This window comes from Taudactylus pleione, unplaced genomic scaffold (genome assembly GCF_031769625.1).
Source record: "Taudactylus pleione unplaced genomic scaffold, aTauple2 ptg000015l, whole genome shotgun sequence".
Taxonomy (NCBI): Eukaryota; Metazoa; Chordata; class Amphibia; order Anura; family Myobatrachidae; genus Taudactylus; species Taudactylus pleione.
In genome coordinates, this window is record NW_028284417.1 from 19222501 (window position 1) to 19241264 (window position 18764).

Below are 18764 nucleotides of genomic sequence, written 5' to 3' on the forward strand. Positions count from 1 at the left end.
CGGGAATCTAAGATTCTGTCAACTTCGAACTCCTCTCCCTGCTGTGTTTGAACACTAGAAGCTTTAGGCAGGACCTTCTGAAATCGGTTTAAGACTAGTGGTTTTAAAAGAGAAATATGGAAAGAACTTGGAATGCGAAGAAATGGACGAAGCTTTAACTTGTAAGCCACAGGATTCAAGACTTTGATGATTGGGAATGGACCAATGAATATCGGAGCAAATTTCATCGAGGGTACTCGGAGTCTTTGGTTTTGGGTAGAGAGCCAGACCATATCCCCAGGTCGGAAATTTGGAACCGCTCGTCTTTGGCGGTCAGCAAATCTCTTGTACCAGGCTGACATTTTAGTCAGAGAGGAACGAACCTTTTCCCAGATGTTGGAGAACCGTTGAAGGGACATTTTGGCCACAGGCACATCTAATGTGGGAAGAAGAGGGAACTCTGGCACTCGAGGATGTTGACCAAAAACTGTAAAAAAAGGAGTTGAGCTGGTGGACGTGTGATAATGATTATTGTGGGCAAATTCGGCCCAAGGAAGAAGTTCAATCCAGTCATCTTGGGAGGAGGAGACAAAAGTGCGCAGGAACTGTTCCAGGTCTTGATTGACCCTTTCGGTCTGACCGTTGGTCTGGGGATGATAAGCGGTAGAAAATGTGAGTTTTACCTGAAGGGCTGAGCAGAGTGACCTCCAGAACTTCGCTACGAACTGTACTCCCCTGTCGGAGATGATCTCTTGAGGAAGGCCGTGGAGCTTGAAGATCTCTTTTATAAAGCTCTGGGCGAGTATAGGTGCAGACAGAAGCCCAGTAAGTGGTACGAAATGAGCCATTTTAGAAAAACGATCCACGATAACCCAAATTGTGTTGTGGCCCCGAGATTGAGGAAGATCAGAGATGAAATCCATAGATAGGTGAACCCATGGCTTAGATGGAATTGCAAGAGGTTGGAGTTGACCGTGTGGAACCCGCCGAGGTATCTTGTGTTGGGCACATTTGATGCATGAAGACACATAAGACCTGACGTCCTTTTTCATCGAAGACCACCAATAGGACCGCTGGATAAATTCTAGGGTTTTATCCATACCCAGGTGACCAGAGAACCGGGAAGCATGAGCCCAATGCAGTAACCTCTTGCGGAGTTCCGGAGCGACGAAAGTCTTCCCAACCGGGGGTATAGAAGATAATTGGGTAGAGGCGAAGAAAGCTGAATTCAAGATTGGTTGGGGCTGTTCCATGGGTAGATCAGGGTTGCTCGTCATGGAACGGGAGAGTGCGTCGGCTTTGAGGTTTTGTGAACCGGGGCGATAGGAGACTTTGAAGTTAAATCTGGAGAAAAACATTGCCCACCGGGCTTGACGAGGGTTCAAGCAATTTGCAGATTTAAGATAAAGGAGGTTCTTATGGTCAGTGAAAATGGTAATGGGGTAATGAGCTCCTTCTAGAAGATATCGCCATTCTTTGAGGGCTAGTTTCATGGCGAGTAACTCTTGATCTCCAATGGTGTAGTTCTTCTCTGCAGGCAAAAACTTCCGGGAAAAGAAACCACAGTGATGAAGTTTTTCATCTTTAAATCACTGGGAGAGCACTGCACTGACACCTTCAGAGGATGCATCCACCTCCAGGATAAAGGGCCAGGTGGAGTCTGGTTGCTTTAAGATGGGAGCGGAGATGAAGGCTTGCTTAAGAAGTTGAAATGCAGAGGTAGCTTCGATGGGCCATATAGTTGGATCTGCTCCGTTGCGGGTGAGGGCTGTAATCGGAGCTACCAGAGTCGAGAAACCTTTTACAAACTTGCGATAGTAGTTGGCAAATCCTAGGAATCTTTGTATGGATTTTAAGGAAGAAGGAAGAGACCAATCAAGAATGGCTTGTAGTTTTGACGAATCCATTTGAAGGCCTGTTCCGGAGATAATGTATCCCAGTAATGGTACACTTGAGACCTCAAACAGACACTTCTCTAATTTGCAAAACAGTTGATTGGACCGCAACCTCAGAAGGACTTGTTTGACCTGGTCTCGATGAGTTTGGAGGTCTTGAGAAAAAATCAAAATGTCATCTAAGTAAACGACCACACACTTGTACAAGAGGTCCCGGATGATTTAATTGACGAAAAACTGGAAGACGGCCGGAGCATTACAGAGGCCGAAGGGCATAACGAGATACTCGTAGTGCCCATCCCTGGTGTTGAAGGCCGTTTTCCATTCATCGTCTGGACGGATACGAATTAAATTATAGGCTCCTCTTAGGTCGAGTTTGGAAAAAACTGTGGCTCCCTTGACTCTATCAAATAACTCTGTAATGAGAGGAAGAGGGTAGCGATTCTTAATAGTTATTTCATTAAGACCCCGGTAGTCAATACACGGGCGCAAGCCACCATCTTTCTTTTTTACGAAGAAAAATCCAGCCCCTGCTGGAGACGTGGAAGGTCGAATGAAGCCTTTATTTAAGTTTTCCGTAATGTACTCCGACATGGCCTGAGTCTCAGGGAGAGATAGAGGGTAGGTTCGGCCTCTAGGAGGATTTTTCCCGGGAATCAGATCTATGGGACAGTCCCAATCACGATGGGGAGGTAACAGGTCTGCGCTCTGTTTGCTAAAGACGTCCTGAAACCCATCATAGGCTTTGGGCAGGTCTGTAGAATCCCGTACAACAGAAGATCTGATAGGTATTACCCGCTGAAGGCAGCCTTTGAAGCAATTGGAACCCCAGGAAATTATTTGCATGGTGATCCAATCGATTTGAGGTGAATGTCTCTGTAGCCAGGGTAATCCGAGGACTAAAGAATGAGAGGCTTTGGGAATCACTAGGAAGGATAGTTGTTCGGAATGGAGCACCCCAATGGTAAGTTTAAGTGGTGTTGTACGATGGGTGATGGTTCCACTAGAAATGTGACTACCATCAATGGCGGTTAAAGTGAGGACTCGAGGCAACGCTTCCATGGGGATTTGATGCTTCTGGACAAATTCAGTAGTGACAAAGTTCTCTGCCGCTCCAGAATCCAGGAGAGCTAATACAGCTTTGGAACCTCAAGGACACTTTAAATGAGCCTGGATGGTGGAATCAGACTTCCTTTGTGATTCAATGGCAACTCCTAACTTAACCTCTCTTTCATAAGTTAGGAGGAGGTGTTTCCCGGACGAATGGGACAAGTTTTAACTAAATGTTGAGGAGATCCGCAGTACATACAGAGGTTCTGCCTCTGCATTTTCTGCCGCTCCTCAGCCGATAAATGAGAGCGGTTGACCTGCATGGGTTCTTCGCCCAGAGGAGGAGAGGGTAAGCGGGAAACTGGACGTGGCCTTCCACGATCAAATCTGCCTCTTTCCAAGTCATGCTCCCTGTGACGGAGATCCACCTTGTTGCAGAGAGAGATTAACCCATCCAAACTGGTTGGAAGATCACGGGAAGCTAGGTCGTCTTTGAGCCTTTCAGAAAGGCCACTCCAGAAGGCAGCGATGAGGGCATCCTCATTCCAATTGAGTTCTGAAGCCAGAGTCTGGAACTGGACTATGTATTGGCCGACGGTCCTGCTGCCCTGATGGAGGCATAGAATATCAGCTGATGCGGAAGTGGTTCTTCCGGGTTCATCAAAGATTTTGTGAAATGTAGCAACAAATTCGGGGTAGTTGGAGAACAGGGGATCCGACTTCTCCCAAAGGGGCGAGACCCAATCGAGTGCTTGGCCAGAGAGTAGGGAGATGATATATGCCACGCTGGTTCTGGCCGTCGGAAAGTTGGCGGATTGTAGCTCGAATTGGATTTCGCATTGGTTTAAAAAACCCCTGCATAATTTGGGGTTGCCATCGAACTTGCTCGGAGGGGAGAGCTGAAGACGAGCAGGAGGTAGAACCGGAGGAGCAGGTGACATCACAGGAGGAGAGGCGGCTTGGGAGCCAGCGGGAGTGGGATGAGCCATTAAGGACTGAATGTTGTCCAGGCGTGACGACATATCTTGGATAAATTGGATCAGCTGAGCCTGAGAGGTCTCCTGTCTTTCCAGGCGGGATAGTACATCCTGCGAGGCTTCTATCCCAGATCCTTGACCACTTGCCGAGTCCATCTGGCCAGTGCAAACTGTCACAAGCGTGGAATTTAGGAGCTGTGTTCCCGGACTGGGCCTTGGATCTGTATTACTTGGCACAGACGCTCGCTGGAGGAGACTTGGCTTAATGAAGTTTCTCCGCATGAGAGGGTGCAGCGAACTGAAAGGAGTTTGAGGAATGCGGCAGTAACGAGGAAGCTAAGAAGCTACGTGGAGCAGCTGGATAGCCGAGGGTAGACGTTGGTAGCTGAGTGGCTACGTGGAGCGGCTGGATAGCCGTGGGTAGACGTTGGTAGCTGAGTGGCTACGTGGAGCGGCTGGATAGCCGTGGGTAGACGTTGGTAGCTGAGTGGCTACGTGGAGCGGCTGGTTAGCCGTGGGTAGACGTTGGTAGCTGAGCGGCTACGTGAAGCGGCTGGTTAGCCGCGGGTAGACGTTGGTAGCTGAGTGGCTACGTGGAGCGGCTGGATTGCCGTGGGTAGACGTTGGTAGCTGAGTGGCTACGTGGAGCGGCTGGTTAGCCGTGGGTAGACGTTGGTAGCTGAGCGGCTACGTGGAGCGGCTGGTTAGCCGTGGGTAGACGTTGGTAGCTGAGTGGCTACGTGGAGCGGCTGGAGCGCAGTGGGAAGGCTTGCTTAGCTAAACTAAGAAACTAGTTGCACTGGCAACTTGTGTGAGCATTGGGGATCCTTTTATAGTGGACACTGGGAGCTGACAGGCTGAGAGAGAAGGAGAAGGCTCCTCATTGGTGGTAGTGGGGTCACATGGGCAATCCAAGATGGCCGCGCCCATGGACCGGAGGACAGCATTTCCCGGAGGTAGTCAGCGGGGACCAGCGGTCAGCAGGAGCCGGCGTGGGAGCAGCACAGCAGCGGGACCCTCCAGAGGACAACAGCGGAGACTGCCTTGGGAGAAGAGGAAGGAGCGTACAGCGCGGGAGCCGGAAGACAGCGCGGGTCAGCGCCCGCACAGGTAAGCGACGGGGTCTGATTCTGTGGTCTCCAGGCCGGCGTGTGACAGCTGCCACTTTCTGCTACTGCGCTTGATGTTGCCGTTTGTAATGCAGATGTTTCAAGTTTTCAGGTTCCTTTAGTTCATATACAGTACAGTAGTAGTGGCTGCTTCAACATCCACATCCATAGTTGCAGACATACAGTAGTGGGTGCACCGTGAATTGAGAGACAGGCTTCTACTGTACATCTACTGTATGATTAGAGCGGCGGTCCCTTCGACATCAGGATAAGGTGAGATTTTTGGTAATGTTAGTGCTCTGTTATCGTATTCAGACAGCTGGTGTTCACCTCCATCTGGGGCACCCAAATACTGTCTTGTTTCATGTATTTTTTTTTTTTATCATTATATTATGGGCTGTGGGCCTAGGGGCACTGCTTACAGTATTTCACCACCAGGCTTAATTACAGTATAATACAAATTACTGTAGTTATTAATAAAATTGTTAGTCTGGTTAGTTAGGGCATACATTAATGTGGAGAAGTGGATTAGTGTGACACTGTTAGAGCAGGGAAGGGCCCTGCACAGCGGATTCTCTCTCCTACAGTACAGGGTGTGTGGGATCAAGCAGGATGAAGAACAAGAGCATCTCCGGTGAGAACCTGTGTGTCTGTCTTTTACTGTCTGTTTGTCTCTGCCTATCCTCCTTTCTTCAGGGCGTACAGTGGACCTTGCACTCTGATGCACGGTAGAGTCTGCACCTGGTATAGGTGAAACTCTGAATCTGAGGCCAAAAGTGCCAGTGATGATTTTAAATTAAAAGCCAACTCTTTTTGTGTAGTCCTTGGTCCTGTCGGCATTAAGGAAGGACTGTTCTCACGTCATCTCTTTCCTCCTACTGTAGGTACTGTACAGTAGTCATGTCCGTGTCCAGCTTGGAACTCCAGGACATGCCAGCGGCAGAAGAAAGAAGCGTGTGACAGTAGAGGACTACAGGAGTGGAAAGCTAAACAAGTTCCCCCGCCCCCCCCCCCCCTGTAAAGCATGTTACTGTAGGTTAAATAAAAATTGTCATTAATTTATACAATTGGTGTTTGTACTGTATGTAATTCAGTCTTTAAGTGCGCCTGAGACCCAACACGTGCCTCTGTCCTTAAAAAGGTACTGTACAAAAAGTCAATAACACACAGGTGCAGGGGTGTATCGTCCTATTTGCCAGGATTTCACTCACCAGGGGCACGCCGGCCGATGGGGGTTGACGCCCACAGTCATATACTGTACAGTATCCCTGTTGCCCATCACAGTGATTTCACAGCTGCCCGGCACTTACAGTAGAATACAGTACAGTAGACATACAGTACTGTATACACTGAGGGACGTTTTCAATTTAGGGGTGGTCTATTTACTTTTTTTAGCCGATCTGGTATTTTCACTCCAGGGGAGTCTATTTACTGTACTAAGCAGTGTTAGACAGTGAGAAGTGATAAAAAAGTGATAAGGTGTCAGTCAATCAGCTCCCAACTGTCATTTTTCAAACACAGCCTGTGCGATGACAGTTGGGAGAACATTGGTTGGCACTTTTTCACCCATTGGAGCAAAAACACGGGATTGGCTAAAAACAGTTTGGGAGATTATGTCATTTTGCCAGGCGTAAAATTATCGCTGTATTCAATTTGAAAGCTTTTCTGCCTACTGTAGGCGGGAAGTCAATGCAATGTACAGTAAGACAGTATGTTAAAAAGTTTCGCCTACTGTATGAATAGCAGGCGGAAAAATTTGGTGAATTGGGGTGCAATGTTGCAGGAAGCCTTCAACGTCCCCTAAAGGTACTGTAAACTGCGTAACTTTTTTTAAAAAAAAGTCAGAACACACTAAAAATTCACTTTCATTTTGGGGGGCGGAAGAAAAAAAATTGGGGGGAAAAAGTGAAACTTGTAGGGGTAAATTTACTAAGTTGGGAGTTCTATTTAAGAAGTTACTGTACTGTATGTTGCCCATAGCATCCAATCAGATTCTACTGTACTTAGCATTTATCTACAGTAGCACCTTCTAGAAGATACTGTACAGTAATACCTGGAATCAGATTGGTTGCTATGGGCAACATCACTTAATAGCACTACCATCTTAGTACATTTACCCCCTAATATATAAAATGTACTGAGTTTAGTAAAAAAAAAAAAAGCGCTAAATGGGTATACAGTAGATCTGGGCATGCGCCTGAGATACGATGACGTACAGTATTGTAGGAAACACTCAAGCCAGGTGCAAACTTGGTATTGCAGGCGGCTGTAGTGTAGTGGTAAATAATCAAACCAATACATTACGCTGCCTGTACAACCCTTTTGCGGGTTCGAAGCTTGAAAGGTTACACTTTTTAGTTTTTATTAACAAGGTTAGACTTTTTGGTCAAAGTACTGTGGCATAGAAATTCCAGAATTTCTGGATAATGTACTGTATTAGTGAAGATTTAAAACAAAATAAAATTACCGTATACAGTATGTACTTTAAAGGTCTCGAACCAGCGGGACAAGAAAATGGTAGATGCAGTAGGGTTAGGCATTAGCCCCCTAGACTACTGCATCTACTGTACTGTAGTTCCTAGAGTCAGGGAATCACTACAATGTCTACCGTATTGTACTTACAACTACAGTTATAAGTACCATATAATACAGACAACTGGGCATGCGCAGTGCTATGAGACTCAATACGCCACAGTGTAGTGCGCAACTAGCAATGCGGTATACTGTATGGCGTACCGTATGGAGCAACAAACTACAGTACTGTAGCTGGGCACATCTACAGTACAATAGATTGATTTTTGTAAGGGTTGGATAACAAGACTGAACTACAGTACTATAGTGAACATTAAAAAAATAAATTAAATTATAAAGGTCTTGAACATAAGGAGAGAAGTGTAAGCAAGACGGATCACCTAAGCCCTTGCTCACAACTCTCTCCTAGTCCTCTACAGTACTTTATGTGACATCTACAGTACCATACGATGAAGTACAGTACTCAGGCGTCTGTAGCGTAGATGGAAGAAATCGAACTTCTACATTGCAGACGTCTGTACAACCCGGGTTCGAAACCAGGAAGCTTAATAATGAAGCTTTTCATTATTATTAGACAGTCAAGGTTACACTTTTTATTTTTAATATTATTATTACACAGTCAGTGTAATAATAACACACTTTCACTGTGTGTGAATCATGACCCGGTACTGTACAGTACGATATTCCATACTGTACGCCATGGCGTACAGTACATAGCCATAGCGCTTCAAGGGTATGGCTATGGCGCAGCACCACTGGCAATGCATTGCAACCCCGCCACTGGGCACAAGCCAGAGATCCTATTTGTACCGTAACCCATCAGAACTGGATATAAGTTACCACAACGCAAACTGTGCTGACATTGACGCAATTTTGCGGTTTAAACGCCGAGTCAGTTTGTACTATAGAGACCCCTCTCTTATACACAGTCAACTATCAGTTACTAAACATATTAAATTACTAATGTTACCAAGTCTAGGACAGCATTTTCATTGACGCAAGTTTGCGCTCTGCATCTGCCATACAAACTGCTGTTAGTCCACTACTGTAGCACCTTATGTAGTAATGAATTTACTATTGTGTATACTGTGCGGTACTGTAAGTCTCGGACAGTGCAGAATGGCACTAGTGTGAAAATTCAACAGTACTGTTAGCAATACAGACAACTTGGCATGCGCCATAAAATAGCACTACTTAATGTATTGCTTGGCTCCACTGGACATGGGGCACACATTCCATTGTGATTAAAATCCGACCACTGGGCACGCGCAGACATTGACGCAATTTTGCAGTTTAAACGCGCAGTCAGTTTGATATACAGAAACCAGTCTCTTTAACAGGGCCCATTGCCACTTGATGGTCATAATAAATCACTATAATGTCCGCGTTCATGTCAGCGCCGGCAATGACGCAAGTTTGCATTCTAAGGTACAGTACTGTATGTACAATAATAAAAATTATAGTTTCGCTGTTTGACTCCCGAAGCACTGGGCAGACATGCGCTCCACATGTACTGTATTGAATACTGAATATTTTAAGTGAAGATTTTAAAAATAAATTAAAAAAACATACTGTATTTTCAAGGTCTCGAACCCACGGAACAAGAAGAGAGGAGAAGCAGTGAGACTAGGCATTAGACCGCTAGGCCACACGCTTCACCCATTACTAGAGTTCTGTAGTTTGTAAAGTCTAATGTCTAAGCTTCTGTCAAACAATCATCGGCCGGTGATACAGAACATACCGTACGGTACATTGGAAAGTGACACCTGGTGGGCAAAATGTTGTATTACACGTAATGAAATCACACGCATGCGCTATGTAGTTTAGGAAAAGTGACACCTGGTGGGCAAAATGTTGTATTACACGTAATGAAATCAGACGCATGCGCTATGTAGTTTAGCAAAAGTGACATCTGCTGGGCAAAATGTTGTATTACACGTAATGACTTTTTTCACTAATAAACTTTCTTTGTGGCGCGACTCATGGCGTGGTGTGTGGCGCGCCATGCGTGGCATGAGAGATAGCGCTGTGATGCCACGTTATAGCTGGGCACATCAGTAGTCCTTGGTACAGAGATGCTCAACTGAAGACACTATAAACTAAATACTGTAGAACTTGAAGATGGATACCAATACTGGAGGGTAGTTGAATATAGCTCCTGGATGGAGTATGCAGAATTGATATATGAACTTGAGTCAGACTCCGGGATGGAGTTCGCTGGATGGGATGAGCACTTGAACAGGGCTCCGGGGTGGAGTGTGCTGGATTGGGTGAAGCACTTAGAATAGGACTCTGGGATGGAGTGTGCTGGATTGGGTGAGGCACTTTGAATAGGACTCCGGGATGGAGTGTGCTGGATTGGGAGCAGGAGTACTCCCGACTGGAGTATACAGGAACTTGAGGCAGACAAACTGGAAAGGAAACTAGCAGAGCTCAGGAACATAGGTCTTGCTGTAGCAAAGAGCACTATTGTACTGGCAATGAGACAGAGTCAGGGAAGTGCTTTTATATCCCTGGTCAGATGGTGATTGGCTGGAACAACAGGAGAGCGCTGCTGATTGGATGGGTCTGGACCAACTAACTTGATCCAAGATGGCCACGCCCTCTTGGGACACCTAGGAAACAGCGGGGATGCAGGCAACCACCTTCAGGCATAGGCCCCACTCTGGATTCCACTGACAAAGGCGGCCGGCGACTCAACAAGCCGCGATGACATAAGCGCAAGGGGATATGCAGGGGTCTCAGCCGGAGGTCTCTAGCACGGTTTGTGACAGTTTGTGTGGAAGAATGGCCAAAATCACACCTGAGCAATGCATGCGACTAGTTTGTCCATACAGGAGATGTCTTGATGCTGTCATTACCAACAAAGGCTTTTGTACGAAGTATTAAATAAATTTCAGTAAGCGACAAGCGCGTTCAATACTTTTCCCCTGTGTCATTTCATATTATTACACATACACATTAATTTATGGACATCTATGGTTTGATTTATTTGCATGTGTGGATTGCATGGGTTGTTGCTGACATTTGGTGAAAATTTCATTACAATAGCCCCATTATAAATATATTTACTGAGAAAAATGTTGATGTGTTCAATACTTCTTTTATCCACTGTATATATGCTGGAGTGTAAACGAAGCTGGATGGCCTGACTATACTATTTCTTATGTAGACTACTGGTACAGTAGTAGTAGAGATTGATGAGAAAGATAATGAATGGATACTGAGACTAGGTGTAGGGTTTCAAGATACCCCATGGTAGTAGAAGTAGTATATGACACAAGCCGCCGCACTGCGAATGCAGGAGATGAACACCGGCCAAGTGTTCACTGAAACTCCTCCTACTTCCCGTCCTTCATTCTAGGATCATTCTGGATTGGCTCCTGCATCTATGTCCTTCTGATGCGAACGCTGCTCCGGTGCCGGTGATAGCGTTTCATGTGTTTCCGGTTTTGGTGTTGTCTCCTGTAATCCAGTCGAGTACCAAGTCCTCCCGTCTGCTTCTGTTACTTTCTGTTTGTGTCATCCAGGCGGCACGGTTCGCGTATCTACTACCTGCCGCTTGTGTCATCTAGGTGGCACGGTCCGTATATCCACGCTCTGCCGTTTGTGCCATCCAGTTGGCACAGACTGCAATCAGTGTCCAGAGTGCACAGTTCTGTGTCCAGCTGCTTGTGTCAACCCGGCAGCACAGGCGTGCACTTCAGCGTCCAGCTGCTTGTGTCAACCCGGCAGCATAGGCCACAATCCAGCATCCAAAGTAAGCAATCCAGCGAACCACCACTTGTGTCAACCCGGCGGCACAGGCCGCAATCCAGCGTACCATTGCTTGTCTCAACCCCGGCGGCACAGGTCACAATCAAGCATCCAAAGTATGCAATTTAGCGCACCACCGCTTGTGTCAACCTGGCGGCACAGTTCCATCTTCAGACCACCACAGCCTGCCAAGGCTGCTGCATGGCCCACAGACAACAGCGTGCCATGGCTGCTACATGGCCAAAGGCCGCATCTTGTTCTATGGCCCACAGGCCACAGCCTGCCAAGGCTGCTACAGGGCCCAAAGGTCACATCTTGTTCTATGGCCCACAGGCCACAGCCTGCCACAGCTGCTACATAGCCCAAAGGCCGCATCTTGTCCCACAGGCCACAACAAGCCAGGGCTTACCAGCCCTGAAGACTGCTGCACAGCCCAAAGGCCACATCTTACCTCACAACCCTCAGGCCCCGACTAGTCAAAGACTTACCAGCCCTTAAGGCTGCTCCACGGCCACAGCTAGCCAAGCATACCAGCCCTCAAGGCTGTTGCGGGACTAACTAATCTCAGTTATACCTCAGTTTCTAACTTTATAATGGTAAATCAGTAACAGACTGCAATTAAACACTGGAGCAAGGTGCCAGAAGCACAACTAGAGCAGGCTGTTGGAGATAGTGTAATTTGGTGTTATAGTACTATAGAGGCAGGCTGCAGAAACTTTAGAACTAGGTGCCAGGAGCACAACTGGAGTAGGCTGTTGGAAATACTGGAACTGGGTGCCTTTGCACAATAGAAGCAGGCTGCAGGAATTTTAGAACTAGGTGCTGGTAGCTCAATTTGGGCAAGTTGCAAAAGTATATTAGAACTGAATGCTGGGAAGCAATACTGGTACAGATAACTGAAACAAGCAGAATCAGAATACTGAAACAGATGACTGGAACAGATGCTATGAAGCAAATACTGGAGCAGGTAACTGCAACAGATGCAAAATGCTATGAAACAAATACTGGAGCGGGTAACTGAAAAAGATAAAAAATGTTATAAAGCAAATACTGGAGCAGGTAATTATAACAGGTGCAGAATGATGGAAAGCAAATACTGGAGCAGGTAACTGGAATAGGTGTATAATTCTGTGATGCAAATACTGGAGCAGGTACTGGAACAGAATGCAGGAATATATAACTGAACCAGGAGCCAAGCTAGTGATCTTCAAGGAGAGAAGTTGTACTGACAATATGCTTTCAACAGTTCAAAGTTTAAATAGGGCACCTTTAGCACTGATAGGATGGATGAATCATGCGACCAGAGTTGCTGGGAACTGCTTTGTGACCGCAGAACATGTGACACTGTTCAATTCTTAATTGCTGTGGCTCTCTGCTGCCAGTGTGCAATCCTAAATTTCTGTTACACCCTGCTACTAGAGTGCACTGCTCAGAACCTTTGATTTCCCTGCTACAAGCATGCAATGTGTTTTAAAGTAAGGCTTTATATAGGTAAATTTCAGGTTTGGAATTTACTAATTTTACTCAAAAATAGCTAAAATTATGATTATCAGCAAGAGTTAGTATAGTATTTTATAGTCAGGTATACAGCTCAATTTGATTGAAAGGTTTAATCTATTATCTTTCTAATATGGTCAATCTCTAACATTAACAAATCACTTAACACCTTTGCTGCTGAGGGTTTTCTCACCCTTGTGCAAATAGCTAAGATCATAGGTGATCACTAGACAATAGCTACTAGTGGGCTACATAATTAGAAAGAATAGAATCCCCTTTTCAAATATCGGTGCCCACAAAAAGATTCCAGTAACATTATGTTGGTGAGAGGACACATTGGGGGTCATTCAGACCTGCTCGTTAGCAAAGGACACTCGCAAGTGGGTCGATGTTTGCCGAATGCGCATGCGCACAACGGAGGGAGCTCCGTCATGCGCATGCGCGAGACCCAGCGAGCGATGAGGGATACGTCGCATGGGGTCTCGCACCAAAGGGGGCGTGCTGTCGATGGTGACTGACAGCACGCCCCCTTTGGTGGGCATGCCGGGGGCGTGGCTGCCAGATGGAGGCGTTCCCATGGGAACGCCTACCGTCTGAGCCCGGCCCCACTGACATCAGTAATGATGTCAGTGGGAGTGATTTTGGCTCTGATAGAGCCAAAATCACTCCTGGGCTTGCAGCAGCGAGACCCTACCGCAGGGTCTCATCTCAAGCCCAATGGTCGCGATGGTCAAAGACCATTGCGACCATCATCATGGCCGCTCGCTATAGCTGTGGGTGGTCACCCACAGCTATACGAGTGGCCAGGAGGCCGCTCCATTTTTAGGGAGGAGGGCCCTGATTCAGAGCGAGCGCTCTGGTCAGAGCGTCCGGCTCTGAATCAGGCACATAGTCAGAGATTTTTCTGCAAATTGACACTGAAGAAATTCTTCAAAAACACTAAATTACCATAATACAAAAACATCAATAATACAGAGATGTACAAACACACCAACCTGAAAACATCATCACAGCTTTCTCCAAGCTAATTGATAGACAATCACATTAATACATTTGCCAGCATAGTGGAACATTATATCTTGCAACTAATCAATAACACAAGTAAACCAACCAAATATAATATCACCAAATCAGAAGCCATAGCTTTAAAAACCTACAGAATAACAAAGAACTCATCATAAAGGCAGGGGATACTCATGTTAAACAAAGTAGATTACTTAACAGACGCCCACAGGAAACTTAATAATCATGCTACTTACAAAAACTCAGTAAGGATCCCACACCAGATTTCAAAGCCTCCCTAGAGTCATTAAAAAGGGTTTCAGCACTAGCATTCCAACAAACCAAGAACACATTTCTGGACATGCAACATCCCATCATTCCAGTGTTCTATTATTTTCTCAAAATCCACAAAAATCCAAAGACACCCCCAGGTAGACCTATCATATCAGGGATTCATTCTCTCACGTCAAACCTCTCAAAATATCTTGATGCTTACAACCCTTTGTCAAACCACAGTGCTCATATGTGAGAGACACCATACACATTCTGAATATCCTGAATGACATCACATGGGACATGTAATACTGGTTGGCCGCAATCCATGTGACATCCGTGTATACAGTGATTGATCACCAACAATGTCTAGAGAGTGTACATTACTATGTCAGCCAAGACACCAATAATGCAATACAGAAACATGATGTCATGCTTCAAAGCATCAAGTTTATTACTCACTCACAACTATGGGTCTGATTCAGAGATGGTTGGTAATGCAGCCCTGGTTGCAGCCACTCTTGCAATAGCAATTGCAGGAATGCAAAGACTAATCTCAGCTTTCCTTTTGTGCAGAATGGTGCAATGGAGTGTACAAGCGCACTTTACAGGTTGCATGGCCTGTGCATTTGTAATGGAGCTGTAAAAACACCAATATTGATGCAACATTTGCGGTAGTGTAGGGTCTACTCTAGCTACTATCCTCTAATCCAGATAAACATGGGCTCTGACACATTGAATTTGTGATTGCAAATGCAGCAGCATTCCCAGACCTGCTTGTGACACTCCAATAACATGCCGATGAAACAGCTCCTTTTTGTGATCACTTCCCAGGGAACGGGTATGAAATACCACCGGCCGCACGGCCGGCGGTTCGATTCTGGTCAGCGGCAGCCCGACAGGAGCAGAGTGCGATGCAGCGGAAGCCCGACAGTGCTGGAAATCCCGATCGTGGATAGGTAAGTATCCACTAACCTAACCCCCCTAACCCTAACCCTCCTTAGGAGTGCCTAACCCTAACTTCCCCCCCAAGTGCCTAACCATAATCCCCCTCTAAGTGCCTAACCCTAACCACCCCCTTCCCCGCTGCCTAAACCTAAGTCCCCCCAACAATCTAACATTTACCATCAATTATAGAAGACAAGAGTTGAAATTCTGAATCTCAACATTTTTTATTGAAGACAATAAAATCTAGACCAACACCTTCCACAAAACAGTCAATGTAAACAGTTAAATTTTAGCATTCAGCAGTCATCATTCCAGTTAGCTTAGCAAAATTCCAATTGGAATATTCAAACAAGTGAGACACAAAAGTAAGCAGGGAAACAGGAGAGGAACAGCATAAACAAATTATTGACAAGAATTACAACACCCATTCAATTAAACAAGCATTCCAACCTGCTAGGAATCCTGACAGATCATCCCTATTGAAATACAATGAAAGATCAGAAACCAATATGATGGATGACATATACTTGTCACAAGCCGCCGCGCTGCCAATGCTGTGCGGGGTGAATGCTGGGCAAGCATTCGCTGAAGTCTCCTCCTTCTTCCTGTTAGGATCTGTTGTTAACAGCACATTGTTTGCAGTTTCAGTCTTGGTTGCTGCTGAGCCTCTGCACTAATTATTGCCTGTCTGTGTGCACTCAGATGCACACTGATTGATTCTCCTGTCTGTGCACAGCCCAGGTGCTCAATAATCTGTCATTAGGGAAACTTGCTCTGGTTGGGCCCTGTTTCTGTTAAATTCCAGCCAGCCCTTCACTCCATGCCTGTGATAGCGTTTATTGTGTTCCAGTGGCATCTAGTCTCCTGTTGATCTGTCTATAGTTCCAGAGTCCAGTCCTGCTGTGTTTCCTCACTACCGTTTGATCCATCCAGGCGGCTTGGTCTGCATATCACCTGCTGTTGCCGCTTGTGTCATCTTGGCGGCACAGCGTGCATTCCAGCATCTAGGGTATGCTGCCTAGTGTACCAGTGCCAGTGTCAACTCGGCGACATAGGCCGCACTTCAGCATCCGAAGTGCTCAAATCCCAGTACCCTGGGTACACTGTTCTCTGTATTGCCGACATTGTCATCCCGGCGGCACTTGATGCACCTCAGTGTCCAATTTGGCAAAGTTGTGTACCACCAGCAGTGTCATCCTGCCAAGATCACCAGCCATCAAGGCTGCTACATGGCCTAAAGGCTGCATCACGGCCCAAAGGCCCCATCCTGCCAAATTCACCAGCCCTCAAGGCTTCTACACAGCCCAAAGGCTGCATCTCAGCCCAAAGGCTGCATCACGACCCAAAGGCCGCATCCAGCTAAGACTAGCAGCCCGCCCTGAAGGTTGCTACATAGCCCAAAGGCTGCATCCCAGCCCAGAGGCCACATTCAGCTAAGACTACCAGCCCTCAAGGCTGCTACAGAGCCTAAAGGTCACATCAACCCAGCATAATCAACCCCCAAGGCAACTACTCAGCCCAAAGGCTGCACCTCGGCCCAACAGCTGCATCTAGCCTAATTACCAGTGCTCAAGGCTGTCATACTTCTCTGAGACTATTTACATTCCTGGCTTCAAGACTGCGCTGGACTAGGCTCCTAGGTAATCGTCCCTACCTAACATAACAATACTTTATTAAACAATACACACAACAAGTGAATCAAGTCTGCAGGATCATTCACAAACACTATTCCATCCTGCTTCAGGATGAAGTTTTAGCAGACCTACAAAACCTAAGATTGTTTACCATAAAGCACCAGACCTCAAATCAAAATTAGTTTGGAATTCAACATAGGAAAAGGAGGCATCAATCACCATGGGGTATGCCAAGCATGCAAAACCAGAGGGAATAGGAGCACAAACTCACACACAGAATTGTCTCCACTGTTACATATAAAATCAAGGAAAAACTGACTTGCCACCTTTTAGAATGCCCCTGTCCAATGCATTATGTAGGGAGGATAGGAAGACCACTTAAAATTTTGATCAATGAGAATATTAGGAACATCAAAAAAATTGCAAAGGAACACCCATTATCTAGCCACTTTAAGGAACACCGATGCATTCCTGTACTCATGTTTACAGGTATAAGAGAGGTTGAACCCAATTGGAGGTGGAAGGGAGACTTTAAACGGAATGGGATTGAAATGCTTCAAAGCCCAATAGGAGGAAATCCTGACACCGGCAGGTAAGTCACCTAACCCTCCCTTAGGGGTACTTAACCCTAAACTCCCGGGGTGGTGCCTAACCATAAGTCCTCCCGGGGGTGCCTAAACCTACCCCCCTGCACCCTAAATCTAACCCTCCCAGGGAGTGCCTAACCCTAACCTCCCCCCAGCGGCGCCTAATCCTAACCTCCCTGGGGGTGCCTAAGCCCCCCTATCACGGCTAAGTACTAGGGATGGCCGGACTCACCTTGATCGGTTCGGCGTAGGGATAAAGATAGTCATCGGTATTTTGAAGCCTATTTTCAGTACCTTGCTGGTCTTCTGGTGTCGGGATATAGACTGGCGGCATTTAGTCTATTAACTACATCCCCTTTACACAACATAGACAATTAAATCAAGTCTATTATTTGCAACTTACACCAATTCAGTGCCTTCATCCAAATGTTTGTTACCTCACAATCATCTATGGCAGCTTTCACAGCTTTATATATAACAGAACACATTGTAACAGCACACAGCTATTGTAATCTATGTAGCCATCTGAAACATTTAATTTAGTGCCAGTGCACCCATTTAGCTCTGCCATCTCTCAAAATAAATAACAGGGTGCTTGACCAACAAGGAGCAAATCTAAAGCAACCAATCATGAAAGCGGCTGGATCCAACATGACATTCATGGCATCAGTGTTCGAGATATACCCAATATACACATTCTACCAGTCTAATATACTACTTTCAATCACTGTCTCCCTGAAGAAGCAGAGCACAATTTCCAGAGAGATATGACCTGCACCCACTAGAACTGAGAACCTGGAACCTGCCCGGGACTGAGCCACTCGTGGTACTCAGCAGCAGCAGATGAGAGAACTCTGTAGTCATCCGGGACCAGCTAACCACTGGACAGGGTGCACACAGTGACAGCACACAATGGGTTACCTAGGAACTACTCAGGAACTAGCTGGCAATGGTAATCATCACTACAGGGTGCACTAATGCACTAACAGCAAGACAACCAAGCAGGGAGCAGAAAAGAAGAGGGAATACAGGTCTTTGAAACCTCCACCATCAGACTGGATCAATGTACCATGATGGGTTCTGAACCAGTACTGCCAGTGGCCACATCTTTTTGCCACCTCCAAAGTAGACCCCACCTGGGCATCACAGTTGAAATAAAGTACACATTTTAGAGATATCAGGACCCAGTGCGGTAAGATGGCATAACAGAGTCACAGGATGCCACACTGCGAACACCAAACTTTACTTATATTTAGGGGTGAGCGGGTTCGGATTTCTGAAATCCGAACCCCCCCCGAGCCCCCCCGATCCGAGTCCAATCCGAGTTAGGCTCAACTTTTCCCGCCTGACTCAGATCTGAAATCGAGGCAAAACGTCATCATCCCGCCTTCCGAGTCTCGCGGGTTTTGGATCCTATATAAGGTACCCACGTCGGCGCCATTTTCTCACTCGGCTGTGGACAGTGAAGAGGGAGGGTGGGAGTTAGGGCTGGCTGGGCTGTGTAGTGTAGTGTAGTGCTGCTGTT